Raw genomic sequence first — 13719 nt, 5'->3', positions numbered from 1 at the left:
CTCAGTTGTATCCGGGACCTAACACATTCAACCGAGTGCATATAAAAGGTGATTCTCATAAGACTCTTATAAGCTATGGTTTGGTCATGTTCCTACAATTAGATACTTCAGAATTTTCAAGAGAAAATGTTATGTCAAAAGAGATGAGAATACAGGAAAGTTTTATGCTAGATGTGATGAAGGAATTGCTAGCATATTGGCATAACTGATGACGATATTGATGAATCGGTATAAGGACTATTGGTCATGATATAGTTGAGATATTGTTTGATGACTTGATTTATTATCAGTTTGTGTTGTCATTGATGGAAACTATGATTACATTATTTTATCATCTTATCTAAGTCGTCTATGATTCACTGGAAAGCTATGTTAGGATTCCCAAAGATACTGAGAGGGGGGGTGAATCAGTATCTGACCGGTATAATAATTTTCTTATCTTATAACATGAAAAGCATATCAAAACTATGTACCGGTAAACCAAAAATCATGCAGTAAGTAAGAATAGCACCCACAACATAAGAGACACACCATAACACAATATTTTAATGAGGAAACCCGGTGTGGGAAAAACCTCGGTGGGATTTGTGACCCACAATATTCACTTACTGGCCAATAAGAGAATATTACTGCTTACAATAGCGGCATGCACATGTAGGAAGGCCAAGTGATTAGAGCTCACTGCTCAATTACAAAGAAGTCACACTGACTTACAAAATGGATTATACTAATCTAATGTCTTGTACTGCTTTAGATCAACATCTGCTATGCTAGATCGGTTTAAGCTCTGCAATATACATAAACCCTTATCCCAATAATTCATGAATTAGGTCTGCTACCTTCTTTTCATACTTCACTTTTTTTCTTATCTTAAATGATCTACAATGATCTCATACATATATGAGTCATATTACAATTTTCCAAGTCGGCTTACAAAAGATTTAATAATTAAATACAAAATACATTTAAACAAAATTCCTGTCGGCCATGGTGCCGGTGATCAATCTTTTTGGTGCTGATGATCTGTATGCCGGTGTAGAATCTGCCGGTGCTGGTGCCTGTGTCTCCCTATTGGTATCACATGATTGTAAGGTTGCCATCAATGACAATACCTTCAATCACCTATAATTTCTCATTGGAGTGTTCATTTGCCAACAATCTCTCCCTTTGGCATTGATGGCAACACTCACGAGAAAAATCAAAACGTGTTGAAAAAATGATGTCCAAAAAGAAATTCTTACCAAAACTGTGTTGTCAAAAATTCATGCTCCCCCTGAGCTGATGATGTCCTATTCTGATCATTTTTCTCATCTCACTACTCCCCCTTTGACATCAATGACAAAGGTTGTCATTTGCTATCAGTGGAGTGTGTTTCCTACCTGGATCCTTGTATCCTATGGGTTACAATATGAAAGAGATCTGCTAATACCAAATTTAGACTCTCAGTGAACTTTTCACTATCTTTCAGTGCAGCCTCTATCCTCTAAATAGTACTGGTGAGGTGATTCTTTTGTTCCTCCGGTGTCTTCAGTCCTTGAGCAAGTGCCTCAGAGATCTCTTTACTCAAAGAGATGAGGTACTCCAATTTGGGGTTGAGTTTGCATTTAAGCTCTTTTGCCTTCCCTTTTATTTTGTCTTTCTCATTTTCAAATTTCTCAAGTTTTTCTTCAATACTGTGTATCTTCTGCTCTGTAACTGATAATGGTTCAGATGAACTGATGAGGTTATCAGCTATATTGTCAATATCCTTTTGTACCTTACTTATTTTCTTGTCTATATCTATTGTCAGAACATTTGTCTTGCATGTATCTCTATAGAGTTCCTTAAACTCCATTATTGTTTTGTTTAGTGCCGGAAAAGTGTGCCAATGTGTCCCATGCACTTCTTTATTGTTTCATCAAAGAATTTCTCTTTCTCTTTATTCATTTTCTCCTTAACCATGTCCTCGTTTATTTGATCAATTGTCAAAATGTTGTCAGTGATGTATTTAGACAAAGTGTCTAGTTGACCTAAAGAATCTTTATTATCCACAATGCACTTGGGTGCTATCAATTTAAGAATGGGGATTGTATCATCAATATCTTTATAAGCTTGTACACTACACTGTGATTTTCTTTATTGAGTCCAATAAGACCTCTGTAACATTTGTAGGCCGAAATTCTACTATAGAAGTACTAGATGTCTGTCCAACTATTTTTACAATTTCCATGCTATCGGCTATAGTGATAACCTTGCTTTCCTCTTTCTTAGGAGGATCTATTTGAGTATGCATTTCTATCAGCAAAGGTTTATGATTTTTAGTTTTTGCTAGTGGAATTGTCTTTGTTTGAACTTTTACATCAACGTGTTTTTGTTCCAATGCCTCAGATGCTTTATTTGATCTCTCAACTACCGGTTTCTCAGATGTGGCCTCTAAATGTGCTTCTAATTTGTGTGTATTTGCCTCTACACTATTCATTTCTAGTTTCTCTGATTGTTTCTTAGTAGAGTCCTCTATCGGTTTATCTATCTCTGTGCTAACATTGATTTCCACATTTGTAGTCGGTGACTCAGTAGTCACATCTTTCTTCTTATCTTCAGTGGTTTCTTTATCTACCACAATATTCACCTCTTGTGTATCAATATTCATGGTATGCCAAACTTCAGACTCGGGATTTGTATCCTCTAGAGGAGTCTCCATGCTCTCAGTAGCCAGTTGTGTGTCAACTATTTCTACCGGTGGAGTATCAGAAGGAGGTGGGGGTAATTTGTTAGTTATCTTAAGGTTTGGAGGTCCACCTTCCTTGCCTTTCCCCTTACCCAGTCCTTTTGATATACTCCGATAGTCTTGGGTATTTTGAGTTCTTCCTGTTTCTCCTTTTCAACAAAGAATATGTCTCATTGATCCGAAGTCTCTTCTAAACTTTCATTCATTCTCCCTACCATCAGTGTTGATGAATACTAAGAGGGGGGGGTGAATTAGTATGCCAAAATCTTTGCACTTAAACACTTTGCAAGACTAACAGTAAACCGGTAAAACAGTTTAGCAGACAAACGGGTTAGCACACATGCAAACCAAATAGCTAATAATGCATTCACCCACAGAAGCACAAACACCATAACACAAGAGATTTTGATATGGAAACCCAAATGGGAAAAACCACAGTGAGATGGAACTCACAAGTAACTATCTGCAGAATAGGAACTAGACCGGTTAAGGTCTTATAATGATCTTTACCACAACAGATCCTATTAGGAATCTCAATCTCTATTAGGAGATAAGTCTGATTAAAGACTACCTTGCTAGAGGATTTTAGATCCACAGATGTGAACCACCTTGTTAGAGGATTTACAAGAGGCTTTTGGACCTACCTGGTTAAGGGCTATAGACTTGTCGAAGATGTGAGCAATCAACAAGTGATTGATCTAGCTAATAGCACAGATTGCTTGGTTAGATCCTTGATAGATCATTCCTAATGCATTCCAGCATTACTTTAGTCTTCTACACATTCATACTCTCTCTAACTCCTCAACCACCTTAAACCCTAGCAACAACATCAATCGCAACAACAACCTAATACCCTAGACATGATGTCCTTATAAAGGAATCTAATTGCATGTCGGTCGAATAGGATTACATTACAATTTCCTAGGTTCAATACATCTAGACGTATCTGGTAACATGACACAAAAAGCACCGCTAAAGTGTCGGCACCGTCAAAAAATTGGTGGATGGTAACTCATCACAAAATGCCGGTTGGTAACTCATCACAGAGCATTATTGGTTGATACAAAATACCGGTTCAAGCAAAATGCCGGTTGCCGATTTGACAAAATGAAGACTAGGAAATATGTGTTCTGCCACTTTGATCCTTCGTACCGCTTGAGATCCTCGAACCGCTTGGGGTCAACATACCACTTCAGACCGGTAATCACTTTCTACAAAACACCAATAGTCTAAGGACTATAATGCATCATACCGGTTGGAACATGTACCAGTTGAGCTTTAACTAATACATACAAAAATGATCTCAATGCAAGTATGTGTCCATCAATGACAATCACAATATAATCATAAAAAATGCCAACAAGTGCTACATGTCGGTGACCGGTTGAGAATACAGTCTGGTTGGCCTCACTGATTAATTGATCAATTTCTTCCGATAAGTTCACTGGGTGAACTGCAAGTAATTTTTCAATTTTTATTTTCTTGTCCAACTCAACAATAGCTACCATCCTAGCTTCAAGTCATCTGTAAAGATCAGTGGGTATTTCATCAACAATTTCCATCAAAAATTTCTTGTAAATATCCAAGTGTAAAATTACACTATTTTCTATGCTCTCTCTGTCATAGTTTGCTAATATTCTTCAACTTTCCATCCTCTGTTATTTCACTAAGGAGCTTATCTAGTGGAGAAATGTCTTGTTTTACCTTTTTCTTCTTCGGAGTCAACTTCCTTGCTGGAGGCCTCACTGCTTGTTGCTTTTGTCTGGTTCTCCTAGGTGTGGGTGAGGGTACTGGTGAGGGTTTTATTTTCCTTTCCACCCTTTTGAATACTATCGGTATATCACTCTCAGAAGAAGTTCCAACTGGTGAAAGATGAGCTTCCGGTTGAAGTCCTTCTAGCTCATTTTCCTTGATACCAGTTTGTTTCAAAACATCTTCCTTAATTGCTTTTGCCTGGTGGGTTCATTTCTTCACAGTTTGTTCAACTTTCTTAACCCTTTTCCTTGACTGAATACCACTTTCAATTGATTATGCATTTCCAAAGACTTTCTTAGTGGGTTACTTTGGTGCTTCAAGGAGGGATTTTGTATAAGTTTCTATGATGTTATCATCTATTTCATAGCCCATTTCAGTCACCCAGATAGTCCTAGGGACAACTGCCTCCATCCAGATTTCATCTTTCTTAATTACAAAACATATTTCCTTTTGATAGTTATCCACAATTGCCTATGACAGTCTTGTTCTATTCTTCATTCAAGCTTTCAGTGCCTAAAAATGTTCATTTAAGTTTTTTCTCCCTGTTATCTCCCATGTTGTTTAGTGAATCCAAAATTTGCTTTCCTACCGGTATGTCAAAACCAAAATCTCTCCTACCAATACTGGGCACTTTCTTAGTAATATACAACATTAAACATACAAGCAAATTTCCAAATCTAAAGGTTCCTTTCTTATCTCCCTTTATCTTCTTCAGATTGTCTATTACTTCATCTTTGAGCCATTCACACACATCTATTCTAGCATTGTTGTTAACCATGTCATGTGCACTTTTAATACATAAGGTAGATACTGAGTTTAACCTATTTGCATGTGTAGCCTTGTAGCCTAAAATCATACTGGCAAATATGACATTTATATCCTTTACATCATTTACCCTTAGGGACCTTTTGTCAAATGTTGTGTTGGTTAGGTCTATTACTGTATCATTGGAGACCTTTTTAGTTATGTCGGGCCTGCTACCAATGGAAGGTAACCCTGTTACTACCTTTACTACTTCTTTGGTGATCTTATGAATTGAATCCAAGAAAAATAATTCTCCATGCACTCTGCTTAGCACAATCCTTATAATATCCTTGGGAAAATCCGAGACACTAAGGATTTCAGTAAAATCTAGGGTTTCCACTATCTTATGTTCCGGTTTGATATTTTTAGATTCATCACAAATCACAGTCTGATACATGTTCTTGATTTCATCATCTCCTAATTCCTCTATATTAAAATGTATGTATATCCTAGGGTCTTCAGCATATACTACTCCCTTAGGAATTTGAGAAAATGCACCTAGGGTATCATCTTTCTTTGCTATTTTGGGAACAAGCTTGAATATAGGTCTAGGGCACTTGATAACTTCAATCACAGTAGGGTTTGCAATAAATTTAGGAGTGAATGAGGAATCCATAGTTATAAATACCTCAATCTGCCTTTAGGATGAGTGCTTGGATGAATTGCTTCACTTCTTCGCTAAGGATGCCTTCGCTCAGGAATTTTTGCGCTCTCAAAGATTTGAATGCTCAGTGAATGAAAAAGGAGCCAAAACACTTGCTTATAATTTTATTTTCTCCAACTACCATATTTAATGCTTTCTGGTTAAGTCACAACTTAACTCATCTGCCGGTAAAGAATTAATTTCAACTTCTCACCATCAACCAAGGGTATGTTAGCATGTTTTTTTTTAGTTTGTTGCTAAACCCCCAAATGATTTTCCTTCAGTTAGATGAAGAGTCTCCTACCGGTGGAGTGTTACTCTGTTCTACTGGTGGAGTATTATTCCCATCAACATTCTGATATGACTTTCTGATCTATTGTTTTGATAATTCTTTCTTTACCTCTTCAACTTTTTATTTACCTTTCAAACTAGGACCTTTGTTATTTGCCAGTGGGGTCTTGCTTCTACAAAATTTTGCAATATGTCCAATTTTGTTACAAGCATAACAAGTCACATTGTTTTTCTGAATATCTTTCTCATATCCTATGCCAGTATGTGTTCTACATTGATTAGATAGATGTCCAAATCTTCCACAAACATAACATCTTACATTCATTCTACAGTTTTCTGAATTATCGCCAATTTTGTTACATTTAGAACATTGACCGATGGGTGTAGTAGTGTTCTGATAATTTCTAGATCTACACTGATTTTCTCTATGACCATATTTGTTACAGTTAAAGCATTTCCCACTGAATTTGTAAGCATTAGGTTGTGTAGACACTTAAAAATAATTATTTTAATTATTTTTTAATTCCTCACATAATTAATTAATTAATTATGTTAATTAAAATTCTTCTCAATATTAATTAAATATAATTAATATTGTCACTATAGCATATGATTGAATAAATCAAATCCTCACAAATCTTCCTCTTAGCTAATTAATTTCAATTAATTAGTTAACCTACATGATTCCTACAAATCATCTTCTTAATTTATCATTAACCTAATAAATTCTTCTAGAAACTCCCTAAACTCACTTAACATTATTCTTTTAGTCAAATTCTCCTAAAAATATAAATCCCACCTAACATTTCCTCTAATTCCCCTCCTAATGAGTCATTAATGGCTAATCATCATGATTAGCCACAAAGTCAACTCGTTGTCCTTTCATCCAACCACTAGCTTTAAATGCTCTTTTTCTAGATGAATGTAAGATTTTCAAAATCTTACATTCCTCTAAGTATTTCCCTCTCCCAAGGAATTTTTAATTCCTTTTTATTCTTCTAATCCCCATAATATCCATTTTTGGAAAATTTTTAATTCCTCCAATGCATCTTGTAGAGTGTGGAGATACGAAATGCCTTTAAGGCATATTTCTTGGTCTCCACACCCTCTCTTGGACCTTGTGTGACCTCACAAGTAAATCTTAGCCCTTCATCTCGAATTCATCCTAGCCATCCGTTTTCCTCTCCTCTTCCTATAAAATAGGGTTCCATCCCTTCATTCAAATCATCTTGAAATTCAGTAAGCTTATGCTGCCCTTTTGAGCCCAGGAAATCATCTTGGCAACTTGATCATCTCATCCTTATCATTTGTGCACAATATTGGAGAGCCATCCACATCCAGCAATCAAAGGAGCACATCAAGTGGAGCATTAGCAAGGGGTGCCTTCACTTCATCAAGCTCAATCCGAAGGAGAAGGTAAAATAGCAAGGTGAAATAGTCTTTTTATGATATTTTAGCATTCTGTATGTTTATTTCGTTATGTTTTGATTAGTTTACCTTTCAAATCTATTTTTCCCTCTTCATTTTGGCATGCCCGGTGGGACTCACGTCCCTGAGAACTAATGTTATTGTTTTTTTTTAAGGTTTTTGTGAGTTGTGAGACGCAAGTTCCAGAATAGCGCGACTGCAGAAAATAAAAATAAAAATATATATATCTTTTTCGCAGGTTCCAGAATCGTGGCTCTGCATTTCTGCGCGATAGCTCCTCCTTATTTTGTTCTGTTTCTTTATTTTTTTTCTCTGTTTCTGTTGCAGCACGACAGCTCTGTTATCTGATTTGTTATTTGATTTGTTGTCTGTTCTGTTTTAGTATAATCTGTGCGAAAGTAGGAGAGTATGCTCTTGTCTATATAGACAATCAGAAATCTAGACTTTTCACTTTTCTATTTTGTTTAGCACGACTGTATGCTCTGACTACAAGAAAGTGTGAAAATAGGAGAGTATGCTCTTGTCTATCTAGACAATCAGAAATCCGGACCTTTGACACTTTTCTATCTGTGTAGTGCTACTATCTGCTTTGTAAACCTGTTTGAAAATTGTAGGCGCTAACTGTAGTCTGCATTTTATTTATTTATTTCCTGTTATCTGCTCTATTTAAGTATAATCTGTCCACCCGCAGGAAAGTGTGAAAGTAGGAGAGTATGCTCTTGTCTATCTGGACAATCAGAAATCCGGACCTTTGACATTTTTATTCTATTCTGTTTAGTGCGACAATTTGCTCTATTAAATCTAGAGTTTCTATCTGCTTTGTTAAATCTAGGGTTTCTGTTTTGTTAAATTTAGGGTTTCTGCTCTATTAAATCTAGGGTTTCTGTCTGCTCTGTTAAATCTAGGGTTTCTATTTTGTTAAATTTAGGGTTTCTGTTCTATTAAATTTAGGGTTTCTATTCCGTTAAATCTAGGGTTAAAAATAAATAAATAAATAAATAAATAAATTTTTTTCTGTTTTTTCGCCATATCTTCTTTATCTTGACTCTATTACCCTTCAAACTTCACCATATTCTCTACATTGCCATTTTCCACATTTTCTTCCTTGGAGGCCTTATCTCAAAAATCCACTTTTTGAAGCCCAAAATCCCATATTTCTCTATTTTTAGGGTTTGTCATAACTTCTTCCCGTTTCATCCAATCACCTCCAAATTTTTCCCATATTATCCATCTTCAACTTTTGCTTCTTTGTCCCTCTTGGACAAATTTTCCCATTCCTTCATCTCTCCTCCAAAATCCCCATTTTTTCGCTTGCATCTCCCTCAGAAAGTGGTAAAAACTTAGTCAAACCCCATTTACCCATCAAAGCTTTCTTCAAATCCACATTTGTCATTAGTAAAAAAAATTTATTCATGTTTTTCTATTTATTCCCAAAAAATAAAAAAAATTAATATTTTTGTCATTTTGTTGATTTTTTGCAGGATGCTTGTTGAAGACTATTTTTCCAAACTACTAATCAAGTTGTTTTGCAGGACGCTTGTTGAAGACTATTTTTTCAAACTACTAATCAAGTGGTTTTACAGGTTGCCTAGCTGATTCAACCAAATATTGTGCATTTATTTAAATTAGGCACCTAGATATTAATTAAAATGGAATGAACCATTGTCTTATGTGTCTTTAAGAAAAGTGTAAAGGTAGGAAAGTATGCTCTCGTCTTATTAGACGATCAGAAATCTAGACCCTCCAACCTTTTGTTGTTTGATTGTGTGTTTATCTCTAGCGGGCCTGCCCTCCCAACTTGCTCTTTGAGAAGGTAAGAGGGGAACGACCCAAGTGAGTACACCCGGACCTGGGGTTCCCAACTCACTATAATAAATAGGCCATTGACTACAAAAGGGTTAATGGTTGGGGCTATATGAGAGTTCACTCTCACATTGGGTGCTTAGTAGGATCCTAGAGATCTCAATCATGCTTGTGTGACTACTAAGTTCTTGGTGCTTCGTTGGGCTATAGGCCTCAATTGTGCTTGTGCAACTTCGAAGGGTAGCTCCTAATGGGAAGACTTACTAAACACCTTGTTCATAGTGGCCAAAAACCCTCTAGTCATTGGTGCAAGAGGTCGGACCTCTGAAGCGGCCCATATTCTTACGGCCCTTAGTAGAGACACAAAGTTCGCCATGAGGAGTTTTCATGGGAATTGATACTTGGCTGCCCCGAGAAGTGAGTGTCGTGGAGGGGAGCCAGTGGGGTCAAGCATCTAAGTGTCCGCTCTGGGTAAGCATAGATGGGAAACCAATTGGGATTCAATGACTATTGTCCTTGCCAGCCTTAAGAATGTTGTATATGAGCATGAGTGTCTTTGAGATAATATGCATTTAATCATTGTGTTTGCTTTGTTTGATACATACTTGCCAAGAGTAGACTAAAAACACATCACTATCCCCAAAAAACTTTGCAGAAAATATTTGTAAAGACACAAACAAATTGTCTAAGTTATTACCCACACCAAGTTCAAAATTGCGTCAAAACTCCGTCTGTCCCATTTTTCATAAGCCTAAGAGAGAAGCTAAGAGTTTATCTTCTACATCAACATTCAAGTTTTTCCCTTGAAACACCTACTATCGTCCAAATCAGGGTGGTCATATCCCTTCATACAACTTGCCATTTAAATAGATCCTTCATGTTCATGCCAAAGACAACCTAGTCATCAAGTTTTCTTCTAAACCATCACTACCATACCTTCTTCATCAATCATCCTCAAATTTCTTAAGTCCTTTCATCACAAATTTCTTAAGTTCTTTCATCCACAAATTTCTTAAGTCCTTTCACCACAAATTTCTTAAGTCCTTTCATCCTCAAATTTCTTAAGTCTTTTCATCACAAATTTCTTAAGTTTTTTTTTTCATCCACAAATTTCTTAAGTCCTTTCATCACAAATTTCTTAAGTCCTTTCATCCCCAAATTTCTTAAGTCCTTTCATCACAAATTTCTTAAGTTCTTTTATCCACAAATTTCGTAAGTCCTTTCATCCTCAAATTTCTTAAGTCCTTTAATCACAAATTTCTTAAGTCCTTTCATCACAAATTTCTTAATTCTTTTCATCCTCAAATTTCTTAAGTCCTTTCATCACAAATTTCTTAAGTCCTTTCATCACAAATTTCTTAATTCTTTTCATCCTCAAATTTCTTAAGTCCTTTCATCACAAATTTCTTAAGTCCTTTCATTCTCAAATTTCTTAAGTCCTTTCATCACAAGTTTCTAAAATCCTTCCATCACAAATTTTCTAAGTCATTTCATCACATTTTTCCTAAATCTTTTCATCACAAATATTGTGTATGGTCGCAACTCGATCCCAAAAGAAAAAGATGGCTGATCAACAATATGGCATGCCAGACATTGGTGTCCTATATGAAGATCCCACACAAGATCATACACAAAGTGGGCAACCAAGCGATCAAGATCAAAGCCAAAATCTTGACATGGTTAACCAAGATGAACTTTGTCCGGAAGTGCAAACTTTCCTAGCGGATTCTTATAACCAAGAGATGATAGAAAAGTTTATTAAACACAATCCTACTGCACTTCTGAAAACTCTTCTTGAACATGGAGCTCAACTTCCACTTGAATTTAATAGATCTGCTCTCGTCCAACAACCACAAGGAGATCTCGCTCCCACACAAAGTGCTGCACCTACTATTCAAACTCAATCAATTGCAGCCCCATCAATCATCCAAGCCCAATCAATGCTACCCGTGACACCTCCCACCATGATCTCCATCCCGCCTTCTTTCTCCTTACCATCCATACCACTATCAAATCCGATCTCATCCATTCTCCAACAAACTTCTATACCACCTCCTTCTATTTGACCACATATTTCTATTCCACAAACTTCCCTTTCTCCCAACAATGTCGCAAATTTTATCCAGACCGCATTCAATCCCGTCACAACAGTTGGCGGATCACAACCAACTATCACACGAACCCCAACAACATCGGTCATCACATCCCACGTTCCCACTTCCTCGTCATATCAATATATTGGTGGTGGGGCACCTTCTTTAGTTCATCCAATGCTTGGAGCAGATACAATTCATCAATATCATAGTCCACAACAAGACCTCATCAAGGAAATTCAAGACATGAAGAATATCATCAAAAACATGAAAGAAAAGACTAATAAAAGGAAAGCTTACTCATTCAAAGAGTTTTGCCCTTGTCCTTATGACCCATCTATATCAGTTGCACCGTATCCCCCGAGATTTGAGATCCCTAAATTCACCAAGTATGAAGGCAAAGGAGAACCCCGTGACCATGTCCGCGAATTCCACATCTTATGCCAAGAAGTCTCCTATAGTGACCTTTATCTTCGCAGAATCTTTCCCAAGAGTCTCACAGGAGACGCCCTAGCATGTTTCTCATCTTTACCACGAGGTTCCATTGTCTCTTTTCCAGACTTGGCAGAAAAATTTGTGGCCCACTATGCATACAACATGGGTAATGATGTTCTATGATGGACCTATGTAATACAAAACAAAGGCCTGGAGAAACCTTCGCCAATTTCCTACAAAGATGGCGACATCTTATCAAAAAATTCCAGTGGGACATGCCAGAACTACATCAAATTGAACTATTTCAAAAGAACTTGGTGCCTGAACTTTCAAGACCTTTAATATCTCAATGTATCAAATCCTTCCAAATATTGATCGATAAGGGCCTCGCCCTCGAACGTGTTTTGTTGGAGGAAGGAACCTTGAAACATTACCAGAAGTCATCACAAAGTTCTTCCTCTTATCATAATGACAAGCCAAAATTCTGGGCTAAAAATAAAAACATGGTCAATGATGGTGTAACTGATGTGAAGCGGGTCCAAACCGTGGCCACTCCCCCAAAGTCCACCACCAATATTCATCAATTCAACAATCAAAATAATTCAAATCAATCTCAAAAACCTCACAATAATGTTTCAATCCAAGGACGACCACCCCGATCGAATAACAGGACTCCAAGAGATTTCACTCCTCTTGCTGAGCCTATTGAAGAGGTGTTTCAAAAACTTGTCCAAGCAGGTATAGTGGTTTTTCCAATCACTCGCCCGTTTGATCCCAATCAACCTAAGCCAAGATGGTATAATGAAAATGAGTATTGTGAATACCATCGTATCAAGGGACATGATACACGAAAGTGTATGAAATTGAAGATCTACATACAAGATCTCATTGATAGAGGTGAGATTGAGGTAGCAAATGCAAAACCTGGTAATAACAATGACAAACTCAAAATGTACCAAGAACCCTTCCCAAAGCATGATAAAGGAAAAGGCTCATCATCTAACGTAATGGATTATGACTATGCTAATCACGTAACCGGTTTTGATTTTTTAGTAAGTCGCATTGAACCTGTAGACACTCATGTCAATGTCATAACCATCCAAGGAGTTAATCCTCCTTCTTCCCAAAGCAAACCAAACCCGGCTAGAATAGTCATTCAAGGTGCCACGCCTTCCACCTCCCATTTCCAGAATGACTGTAATGCAACTACACGCCGAGGAAGAGTCACCATCCAAGGAGTTCCTCCCCCACCAAACCCTCCACCCATGTCTTCCACCCACCGATATGACCTCCTTGATCAACTTGGGAAGACACCCGCGCAGATCTCCATTTTGGAACTTCTCAAGACTTCTCCAGTCCATAAAGAAATTTTGGAACAAGCCCTTCTCCAATCACGCATTCCTGATAACATCAATGCCACCCAATTTCAAACCCTCATTGGAAACCTTGTTACCTAGCAACACATTGTATTTAACTCCAAAGATGCTCCCGCAGATGAGGAGCATAACAAACCTTTGCACATCGAAGCTCTCATCCACAAGCACAAGGTCAAACGAATCCTGATAGATAGTGGATCCGGGCTTAATCTATGTACATACAAATTGATAAAACAATTGGGACTTTCTAAGGATTTGATAGACACATCAGGAAGGATCACAATAAAGACATATGATGATGCAGAAAGAATTTCAAAGGGCGTGATCACCTTACCTCTTCAAGTGGGCCCCATTACAATTGAAACCCCTTGCCAAGTACTAGAT

General features: G+C 37.1%; 1 pseudogene; it reads right to left on the bottom strand.

Moving 5' to 3' along the window:
• LOC131875308 (clathrin heavy chain 2-like) overlaps positions 1–2458 on the bottom strand; it is a 78090-nt pseudogene extending 75632 nt beyond the window's left edge.
• Positions 2459–13719: the final 11261 nt, after the last annotated feature.

This window comes from Cryptomeria japonica, chromosome 4 (assembly GCF_030272615.1).
Source record: "Cryptomeria japonica chromosome 4, Sugi_1.0, whole genome shotgun sequence".
In the NCBI taxonomy this organism is placed as follows: domain Eukaryota; kingdom Viridiplantae; phylum Streptophyta; class Pinopsida; order Cupressales; family Cupressaceae; genus Cryptomeria; species Cryptomeria japonica.
The sequence above is the reverse complement of the archived record's forward strand: the minus strand, read 5'-3'. Positions and strand labels throughout refer to the sequence as shown.